The sequence below is a fragment of the Sinocyclocheilus grahami genome, unplaced genomic scaffold (assembly GCF_001515645.1).
Source record: "Sinocyclocheilus grahami isolate Dianchi unplaced genomic scaffold, SAMN03320097.WGS_v1.1 scaffold655.1, whole genome shotgun sequence".
NCBI classification, from domain to species: domain Eukaryota; kingdom Metazoa; phylum Chordata; class Actinopteri; order Cypriniformes; family Cyprinidae; genus Sinocyclocheilus; species Sinocyclocheilus grahami.
In genome coordinates this window covers 175,249-187,507 of record NW_015505834.1, presented here as the reverse complement: position 1 = coordinate 187,507, position 12,259 = coordinate 175,249, and positions in this window count along the sequence as shown.

Genomic DNA, 12,259 nt, shown 5'->3' with positions numbered 1-12,259 from the left:
AACATTCTCAAAAAAGTCAATGCTGAGGAAGTTTCTTCACCGCACACTTGCCGATTACATTGGAGACTGATGCTCCTGTAGCCCAATGGCCTTGTTACCCCAGACCTAAGTGAGGGCGGAGTCTCCTCTGTGCCTCCCCCAAAAAACGACACCTTCATTCTCATTGGCTGTTTCAACAGAGCGTCCCATTTCCCGTGGGATGTGTTGAACGCACGGTCACTGTTTGAATGTCGCTGACGTCATCATCAAGGTGCTGCTGGAAAAAAAAAAATCTGTAGCGACGGCCTCGACCAATGGGCTTGTCCTTTTTCTTCAGAGTAGCATTAAAACAAGAGTGCTATGGATTCAAGAATGAGTGCATTCAAAATTCGCAGCTGTTTCGGCTTACAATCCTTTTGTTTCTCGGCACTTTGATTGATTTGAATTGAAGACAGGCACCGTGGGGAATGTTTGGCATCCTCATATCTGTTTACTGTGCAAAGATGTATAGCCAGATGGTTGGCATCTGTGAATAGATAGTGAATGGCGTGATTTGTTTATTTCTTGTATTATGAAAATTTTATAATACATATTATAGAGCCTTTCGTGGGCTCTCTGCACCTGCAATGCTGTCAGAGAACATCTGCAATGTCATTGTCCAGTCGATCGGGTTCCTCTGAACCGGGGCAAACATTTTCAAACATGCACGATCATTCCAGAAAACTCGCGGCCAGCTGTCAACCTTACTGGAACGTACCAATCAGCAACGCCCAGCCTGATAGTAGGCTCCGCCTCCTAAGTGAAATTCTCAATGTGAATGGTATAGCCCGTGATCTCGATGGGAAATTGATGATTTCCTCCATTCTGTTCCCCTTCTTGCTCTTAGTTGAGTCTTTTCCTTTCGTTCTTCTTGTTTTCCATCTTTCCACACAGGGGTAGAATGTTCTGTGCTCTTTACTTTGTTCTTTCACTCCTCGGCTCTGGCCACAGGTGTGAGAGTTTGCAGCCATGGGCTCTGTAGAAACTGTAGTGAAGCCCATTGAGTCACAGCAAAAAAAGAGGGCGGCACTCTCTTTTGCCTTGCAGTCCCACACTAAATGCCTCTGCATCTGACCAAACCAAATATTTAAGGAAAGAGCGACTCTGAATGATATGGAGACGCCACCTAGTTTCCAAAACCTAGCGAGCTGCTGCATAGGCAGCTGCCTTCTAAGGCAGCATCCTAATTGCCGTGAAAGCCCATAAGTGACTAATCTGAACTGACTGATCTGCACAGGAAACTCGCCTCCAATAGAGTCCAGACCAGAGGTTTTCTTCGAGAGGTGGAGATGGTAAACTCTGAGTCTGTATCATTGGGGAAAAAAACGGTCAACTTAGATGAATCTTGTAAGCCAGTCACACAAAGACCTTGACATCATGGACGTACTTGCAACAGTCAATAATCATTGACGGAGATCATCAAAATCCTGTGGATTTTTTGGCAGCAAGATCCAAATATAGCTCACACCAAAACTAGCATTTCCTCCATAGATTCCATTAAAAAATTGATACATTACGAGTTTCGAGCAGCATTTGAAGCCTGGCATTGGAGGACTCTATTGATTTTAGTTCAGTTAGATGTTTGCATGTTGCGAAGCTGATAATGCAGTACAAAATAAAAAGAGCCCATTTCTGTTTACGTTACAATTTCTGATGTAATCTGTGCTTTTGCGCTACTTCCGACAACAAGACGAATGGACAAATTTGGAACTTTGGCTTTATTAACTACAGACAGTCTAGAGATGTTGCAGTGCACTGCGACAAATATCACACACTATGTAAATGTAAAAATACATAGAAAATGCTCAATATTTACGTGTGCTTTATGTTTATACACAGGTATTGCAACATTAGCTTAGCTACATGCTAACTCCTGAATCTAACTCTGTTGATTCAATTTTAGGGTATTTGGCCTCATACGAAACATCACCACTGCAGTCAAAATAAACCATTTTTAATCAAACAAATGTATATTTTTCTGTATTCAGGAAATTATATGTTTATTCATAATCGACATTTGCCTTGATTCGCCCACCATCTTGAATGAGCTTCCCAGTGCATTCTGGGATTGCCTTATCCACAAAGGATGCATGCAATGCTGCCTTAGATTTTGGCCAAAATTAGATATCTTAGAAGGCTGGAACAGCCTTTGTGCCGGGAGCATGCCTGTGATGCCTTAAAATGCTGTCTAAGTAGACAGCTCACTAGATTTTGGAACATGGCAATGGTGTGCACATGCAGAAGCTGATTCTATATGTATGCGTTTAGTTAGTACTAGTGTATTATTACCGGTTTTATCAGGACTCTCTCATATATGATGATATATGATGACTCCCTTGTGTGTGCGAGCAAGGCGCTGTCTCATTTAGTGAAAATCTGGCCTTAACATTCCAAGGAAGGTCACCGTAGACCTGTTGATTAGCATCTAAAGGGAGCAGCTTCTGTGCCTGTGCGCTATATCCTCTATTAATATCCGTTTGAGTCACAGTTATGAAATAAATCAAGAATCTTCATGTTCATGCAAGGCAAGGGACAGTGACTTTTTTTTGTCTTTGACTGATTTCACCTGAAGCGATTCGAAACTTCGCTTTCACTTCTCAAAAGAAACTGAATTTTGTTGAAGTTTACAGTCTTAAAGCAAAACTATTCAGGTCTATATATCTTAAGGATTGTCAAGATTTTTTGAGAAAAAAAAAGTTACTTATTTTTGGTAATTTGTTCTTTTTTATGGAAGAGAAAAAAAAAATCAAATTTAAAACCTCATCGGGTTTTTGTACCGCTATAATCATTCAAGAAATCATGGTGAAAAAAAAAATCATATTTACTGTGTATTTACCTAATTTCTTATTATGTGCCTTATTATGTGTTCATAATCAAATAGGTTTTAGAAATTTTACCTAAAATATCTTATGTACTATTTTGTGGGATTGGTGAGAGGGTTGATTTATTTTGATCTTGATTTTTATTTTTTATTTTTTTGTTGTGTAGCTCTTATAGATGTGCATTTTTGTGGGGACTCAGTACCATGTGGTCTTAATATGAAATGAGATGTAAGTTATGATGTATGGTGCTGTGAATGCTCTTATTAGAAAAATGAACGGTGAACTCAACGATGTTCAGAGCATGCTGTGGGTCTCTATTCTCCCTCGCTGATGTGTGTGTGTATGTGTGTGTGTGTGTACATATGTATGCTAGACCCGCGTACCATTGTTACATAACGCCTTTCTAGGCCAAAAAATTTTCCTCGATCTCTGATATAAATATTTTGCGCTCGAAGACAGAGGTTGCTGTAAGCTTGCGTATTGTTCTGATTAAATAGTATGAATTTGAGCTGTTAAGAGCACATCTGTGAAGTTTTTGTTCTTTTCTAAGTGATCACACTTTTTTGCCAGACAAATGCTAAAACGGGCAAAAAAAAAATCCCAGTGACTTACATTAAAGGAGCCACCCAAGTTGTTTCTAGAGTAGTGGTCGACCGATATATCGGCCGATATTTGGCTTTTTTTTATTCCTGTTTACCCGATATTTCAGAAGACTTTTATTTTGATGGCGCGCGGGACATTTATTCTGACAGCGCTGAGAACGTCAGCGCTTAAACGCACACAGCTCCCGTTCTCCATCTTCATTAGTTTATCAGTTCTGAATAATAAATTATTACACAGTACCATATTAAACAGTATTATAGCGTTTGCTTTTCTATTATTGGTAACAGAAAAGCAAACACTGTAATACTTCCTCATCAAGTGTCAGCAAATACACATTTAATTTAAGTTAAAATACTCTTTGTGTATGTAGTAAATTTGACTAACCTTGCAAATTTGATTGAATTCAGCTGTGAGATCCTCTGAAATGTGCATTTGTTGACTGCATAAAAAATGACCATCTAATTAAAAGTATTTATTTTACAGATTTATTTTTAATTAAGTTAATTTTTTCATATTTATTAATTAAAATTCAGTAAATATGATATATTATGTAAAATAAATATAAATTTAATTTGAGCAATTGTTATGCATGTGTTTTACTATCTTTAAATGAAATAGTGTGGTGATATATCGGCTTTATATCGGCCACCATGCTCTCTTAGATATCGGCCATCAAAAAAATCTATATGGGTCGACCACTAATCTTGAGACTTGGAGGTGGGCTCTTTTTACTTTGGGCCAGTAAGTAACCACCTAGCAACCACCAGAGCACCCTAGCAACCGCATAGCAATGCATTAAAACCACTCCGAACATCTCAGCAACCATATAGCAGCATTCTGGCAACCTCCCACAAACCATAATGCGATGCCGGCGAAGGACCACTCAGAAATCAATATCTGGACTATATCATACAGTGTGATCTGCTTGATATCATCTCTGTTCTGTCATTCTAATATGATTATGAAACTCCTAATACATACGATCAGTCTAAATTTGCCTCGGAACGAGCGCACAGAGACCCAGAAGCCCACAGCATTCGCTCTAAGTGTTCAGGTCTGCCTTCCATTTTGCAATGGAGTGATGCTGATGTCTGAGACCTCTGCCTGTGTGTTTTGGAGTTGTATCTTATTTACTGTATCTTATAATTGATTCATTTTAGGGGTTTTGGCCTGTTTCGTTCTTGCTCTGTTGTGATACTTTTTGTTCTTTTTTGGGGGTTTGTTGATTTTCTTTATTAAGAGTGTGAAAACTGGTTCAAGATTGTTGTCTGTCCCTCTGCCTCTTCACAACAGCAGTTCTGGGTCTGTAACATCCACCGATGTGTGCGAACGGCAACGAGAGCGATCGCTAGAGGTCAGGTCCGTCAGAAGCGCTCAGAAGGCGAAATAGACGTGAAGTCGATCTGCTTCAGGCTGCGATGCTTTTTATTTATCAACAGGAGAAAAGCCAGACTCCATAAACGTGTCACAGAAGTCACAAGAAGTCATTCGTTTTTGTTTCTCGAAGCGTAACATTTTCCAACCACGTCTTGACTCAGGCAACAACGTTCCGCTGTGTTGTAAGACATTTTCTCGTCGATATCCGCGCTCACGCGAACAGTTACACACATGTATGGTTTTTTCCAGGTTTTTTACTGAAAAAGTCACAAATAATGCAGGACCAAAGTTTATGTGCCTTTCATCTAGCTTATTTGTAACTTATTTCCTGGCTGTATATCAGAAACCAACAAACTTCTTGTATTTTCCACTCTCGATCATGTTACGAGTGTCCCGCAGTCTGTTCTGTTCGTTTCCCTCAGAAAGGTCAAGCCATATCCTTTCCCCCCCGTCAAACGAGACTCATTTGCAATTCTGAATGTGTTACCGGGCCGTTATGGATTCATTCGAACCGCCTTTCGCTTTCAGTATTTCATGAACTGCTCCGGATAGATGCCACGATCTGTAAAACGGATAAGCGTTTACACTTTTTGCTGATATCGTCATCGACTCCATTAAAAAGCTTTACTCTAAAACGTACGAGACCATAACGACAAACTAACCACTGAAACCAAAGGATTTAATTGAATTGGAACTAATGCAGCACTGTTCAGACTGAAATATTTTATTGCTTTATTATAATGCAATTGACCCTTACGAGCTAAACTTTAAATTTCAGCCATAATGCTTTCTATTTTCTTCTCATTACTAAATTTATGGGCTATAATTATGCTAATTGAACTGTCTAATTTGCATTAAAGGGAGGGGCTAGACTAAATTAGCAAACTGAGGTGTCGCTCAAGCACAGCGCACATACAGAAATGCCTGAGTTGAACTCAGGATGCTTTGACACGCAATGAAATACCCTTATTTATAGTTTTTATGAATGTTTCACTACCAAAAGGAAACAAATGCTGTCTGTACATATGTGTTCCCTTATTATTTTATTTTATTTTATTTTTTAACCTGGCCAAAAAATGGTTTCGGGGAACAAGATACACACACACCAATATGAACTGGTTTTTATATTTATGGCAATTAACATAAAAACACAATTTGTCTTCTGTATTTTGATATCATACCAGTACCAGCTTTCATTTGTAAAGCCGTTTATGTGACTTGTGGGAATTGGGGAGAGACATGAGCGTATCCAGTTTATGAGTTTGATGTAATAAATGCAAATAGAAGATAAACTATTAAAGAAACATATTTTCTAATTTTTGCAGTGCATGATTGAGTGGAGATTTTCTTTGTATTTTTTTGTAGAAAGTGGGGTTTTTTTTGTGTTTATGAATGGCTTATTATTATGCATACTCATTATTAGAGTTATTATTCTTATTCTTATTACCCACCCTGCTGACGTTTTTCCTAATCAACTTTAATTGTAGCATGCCTTGAATAAATGTCATGACATCTGTACTTTCCTATGTCCTCTGCGTCTTCATGTCTTTCCTTCCGGATGTGTCCTTAATTCAGCAGATTTCCTTCCGTGTTCAGTGCTCCGCAAACACAGCTGTGCTTCTTCAGTGCCTGTATCTGAAGAGAGAATGGTCTGTGTTTGTAAGAGTACTGAATGGTTGTAACTTTCCTCCTCCTCTAACCTCTTGTGCTTATTACTAACTCTCACTCTGCTATCTGCTGTTCTGTCTAAACCTGCTCGGATTAAAGGAATAGTTCACCCAAAAAATTAAAAATTGTTAATTTACTCACCCTCAGGCCATCCAAGATGTATGTGACTTTTTTTCTTGAGTAGAACATTAAAGAAGATGTTTAGCTGAAACTCTGGTTGGTGATTCATAAAATGCAAAAGTCAACGCTACCCTTATTTTGAGAGTCAAAAAAAAACTAAAAAACATCGGGCAACACAATTAAAGGGGTCATATGATGCTATTTTAAAGATCATTATTTTGTGTATTTGGTGTAACAGAATATGTTGACATGCTTTAATGTTCAAAAAACACATTATTTTTCAAATACGGTACATTATTGTAACTTCTTTCTTTGCGTGGATATTTGGGCCGCACAATGCTAATATTTCCACATCGTGATGTAGATATGTGGGGGCGTGTTAGAACGAGGCGTTTTAGGTAGGCTATTTGGGCCGCACAATGCTAATATTTCCACATAGTGATGTAGACATGTGGGGGCGTGTTAGAACGAGGCGTTTTAGGTAGGCGTGGCTGACTCTTAACTTTTATAAAGAATAACTCTTTGGATTTGAGACTTTAGTCTTTGCAACTTTACAGATCTTCTTTAAGCACCAAGAGCTTGTAACACTCCAAAGAGAAAGGAAAACTTGAAATAGCATCATATGACCCCTTTAATACCCGTGTCTCCTGATGATATATTGAAGTCTTATGAAGCGAAACAGTCGGTCTGCGCAAGAAACTATAACCTTATTCTTCCCGTAAAAATGTAAATTTGCAATTTGTAAATTTTATGGGTCTTGCTTCCGGTCTTATTTGCTTCCAAGCTATTTTTAGCTATACAAAACCAAATTGCAAATTGGTGTGTCTTATCATATTATTTTAGTGTATTATCTTCATTATGAACACACTGGTTTGTAGTGCAAGCAGTTTTACCGTTTACTGCACATTGTTATTCTTCTCGTTATTTCCCTATAGCGGCTAATGAACCAGAAGGCTTGTCCATATAGGCTTACTTACGTGTTTAGGAATAAGGTGGATATACAACATTATTACCTGTAATCCAGAGCCTCAGACAAACGGTCCAGAGTGATGTCTAGTTCACAAACGAATCATTCTTTTGAACTGGCTCTTTTTAGTGAGCTAGATGAACTGAATTTACCAAATCGGACTGAATTGAGTTAGCACAGCTCTACAAGTTGCTCAATCAAAATTCACTTTCGGATGCCTGACAGTCACTCAAATTAAGCCGAAATACCGGCATATATGATTTTACGATGAACTCGCTGCTGATATGCGCATGAGTGAACCCAGCACTTAAATGACGGGGCGAGATTGAAGTTTGTTTCTTATTGTTTATATAAAATAACATGTAAATCATGTTTCACATCATTATTGGGTGCTTTAATAATAGATTTCCGTATGTTACATCATTGCGTGATTACGTAAATGAACTGGTGAATCGGTTATTTGAACAAACTGTCTGAATGAACCAGTTCACGGCAAAGAATCAGACTTGCCAGGCTTTTTATTACTGTTCTACTGATGGAAAAAATGTCACCCATCATGGCCTGAGGGTGAGTAAATTAACAGCATATTTAAATTTTTGGGTAAACTATCCCTTTAACTCTGTACGGGAAGGTACTACAAAAAAAAAGGTTCCCTCAGAAATTCCAACTTCAGCCTTTCATTTTTCAAAACCTTTTCTTTTGTGTTCCACAGAAGAAAGTAAGTCACGCAGGTCTGACAGGACGCATGGAAATGACAGAATTTTTATTTTTTTGCTGAACTGTCCCTTTAAGGCATTTAGCAAAACTGCTTAATATAACATTGCTTTAGCATCGTGATAAACACTTGGAACGCAACCTGGTAAGAAAGCAGTGCATACTTATACCCTGATGTAACCTTTCAGGACTTGTTTACTTCCTTACAGGAAAATAGCTTTTGCGATCAGGAAGTAGGCTAATGTTGTATTAGAAGCCATTATAAAGCAGAGAATGTAAATTAATGAGTAAGCAAACACGCATGATGGGGCTGAGTTGATTGTGGATACAGTGCTAGCTTTCAAAAGAGCAGAGAAATAAATGTTTAAAAAAAAGTGCCACTTCATTCTGTGGCAAATGAACTGGAATTAAGTAGGCTAAGTTAATTCAGAGACAAATTTACTTGTCATTTGATTGAACTGCCAAAAGTAAAGACATTTTCACAAATGTCGAAGGTTATTTATGACATGATAACGATGGCATAATGTAATGAATAACGATCATGACAACAATGTAGCATACTGTTTAAAACGTTACAGTTGGATACAACTTAGATATCGTATATGCTTAAATACAATTCTTTAACTCGTGTGAGGTTATGAGGAGGCGGCTCATTAGACCACTAGAGGGCAGCAGAACACACACAAAGGTAATTCCAGCCAATTAAGGAAGATGAATGAAATTACTTGTCTTTTATAAAATGATTTAAACTAAAAATACATCTTTGCATTTTGCACAAAACAGTTTGATGTATCTGCTTACGCTATCTGCAAGTTAAATGTCACGTTACACTAAGTGCATTGTTTTCTCATAAGATTATCCTCAATAAACTACCTGGAAAATATGAAATATGATGTTTTCAGCTTCAACTTAAATGCCAAAACGACCTGCAGAGGTGCAATGAAGATAAAACAGACCTCCCTTGAGCATTTCTCACATGCTCATGTAAAGAAGCTTCGTATTAATGTATAAATTATGGCTGATGCTGTAGATATGGTCATTTTCCACATCAGAAACTGCCAAAAAGGTGAAGAAACTAGATGCACCAATGAGCTTCAATAAAAGCACACATTTTAATTTCCTTTGAGAGTTCTATTTAAGATTCATTTCCTTAAGTTGCCTCCTCCATCTCTGTCACGCAAGTTCAGCATGTTTATTGTTAACAGACCTGTTTGTAAAGTAGCAAACATTATTTATGTTGACTACAGGAATATAGCATGTCCAATCCCTCATGCCAGACCTTCATCCCTGATGTTGAATCGTGTTTCCTGCAAATGAAGATGAATGAGTGCTTTGGATCCAGAGTACTGATGCATCCTAATATATGTCGCCGCAGGCTGCAGCCGGGAGCTTGTGAAAGACTCACACGAGTGCCTTAAAGCATCAAGATCATTAAGTTCAGGTATGAGACTTTGCAGGCACATCATCATTAAATCAGGCCATGTTACTAGAGCACTATTTCAAGCCAGAACAGATCTAAGTTTAATTATTTAGTTAATCACAATAATAAAAAAAAACTTCAGAATGCAATTTATAAATACACTGACTTGAATACACATCAGCATGATTATAATAAATTAATTGGGATTGATTTAGATTTTTTTTAGATTTTTTTCCTGATATCACAATGACAAAAAAAAAAGTCTCTTGACAAGAAAACCTTTTAAGATGTTTTGCATGTTATTATTAATAAAATGTTATTATTTTATTAGAAAAAAATATTATTTATCAAATCTAAATCAAATAGAACTATAATATACTCATTTTGTTTTTGTCAATAAGATTATTATTTTATATATTTTTAAGAAATTAATACTTTTATCCAGCACAGGTGCATTAAAGTAATCAAAATTGACAGTTAAGACATATACTTTATTAGAAAACAAATTTTATTTTAAATAAATGCTGTTTTTTAACATTTCCAGAAATATCTTAAGCAGCACCGTTTCAACTAATAATAATAACAACAATTTTCTTGAGCATTAAATCAGCATATGATTTCTGAAGAATCATGTGAGACTGAAGACTGGAGTAAAGCTGCTGAAAATTCAGTTTTGATCACAGCAATAAATTACATTTTACAATATATTAAAATAGAAAAAAAGTTATTTTAATTTGTAATATTATTTCACAATATTATTATTTTACTGTATTTTCATTAAATAAATGCAGCCTTGGTGAGCATTGCAGACTTTTTAATTGGTAGTTTATTTAAAAATGTTTTAGCAAAATTTAATATGTTTAGTTAATAAATGAATACGTATAAAACTTCTGTCCACCGAGTTAAATTCATGTGAACCAACCAACACATGAAAACATACACGAAAAGATAAATAAAATAAAAGATGAAACACTATAACAGAAAGGATCCCTGCGGACTCTCATGGCAGTGTATCAAAAGCATAAATCATTTTGTTACTGCTACGATATTATGGCACTTTTTTGACATTAAAGCTTAGAATCGCCAGCCACTTTCATTGTTTGGAAAAGAGCAGCCAAGACATTCTTCAAAATCACTCCTTTTACGTATGAGGGCGAGTAAATCATGACAAAATAGGTCATTTGTGGGTGTGATGGAAATGATGATTCTGCCTGCAATGAGATCCTTTAACTGGCTGATCAGAAGTGTGTGTACGGCCGCCGGTCATGTGTTGTTCAGTTGATAGCATGTGCAGCTGCAGGAGACGGAGCTGTAAAGGAGCAGTCTTATCTGACACAAGCCATCCAGCCCTAATTACAGTAACACATTGCTACAGCAGATGGCTCAGTGGGGCTGCCAGTGTCCAACACGCACACACATGCCAGCTCAGATTTCTCACTCCCCAGTGGAGACAGTTGCGAGATGAGACAAAGATACCTCTATGTGTGTGTGAAAGATGGACGCCACACCCAGATTACATTACCTTTGCCTCCGTCTGAAGCCTCACCTGCTCTTATCCACACTGAGATCCAAACAGGCATTCAGAGACACTAGCGTACTAACGGCAATGTGCAGACAGAATATGACACTTACGAGAAAAAATGAGGACAAAGCAACAAAGAATTCAGACACAAAGTTAGTTTACAAACACTGACTTGTTTTGTCCAAGCAGACAACTTGAACTAGATTAGTCACAAAATCAGCAAAATAAAAAATCAATTTTAAAATAAAAACTACATTTTATCAGAAAAAGTAATTAACAATAAATTAAAATACAATTTTTAAAATTATATATATTATGTATATGACACATTGCACATATGTATTCTAATATTATTAAATTATATATATATATATATATATATATATATATATAAGGGGGTCTGAATACTTTCCGTACCCACTGTATATATATTTACTTAAAGTACTTAAAAATAAAATATAAAAAAATAATTAAAATTTAAATTTTACATAATTAAAATTAAATTAAAATTTTTTAATAATGTAATTAAATAAGAGGTTTTATAAGTAATAAGTATAATATATAATATACACTGAACAAAATTATAAACATTATATATATGTGTACATAATACATATATATATAATACATATATATATATATATATATATATATATATATATATATATATAATACATATAAGTAATATGATTAAATTATATACATTTTTATAATTTAAAAAAAATTATTTATAGTAACTTTTGGCAACAGTAAATATATATTAAAAAAGAAATGAAAACTAATTTTAAATAATTTTAAAAATGAATAAATAAATCTCCAGTAAGGTCCATTAAGTAACTGTAAAAATAAAAACAGTTTAACCCAAAAATACATGAATTTTGGCAAATATTTAAAGGTCAAATTACATTTGTTTGTCAAGCTAGTGGCTTTATTCAAACTGCCATAAAAGCATGGCATACTTCCTGAATACTTCACTGTATACATGTTTTTATTTCTAAATAAAATTATGCATGCAACAATAATAGTAG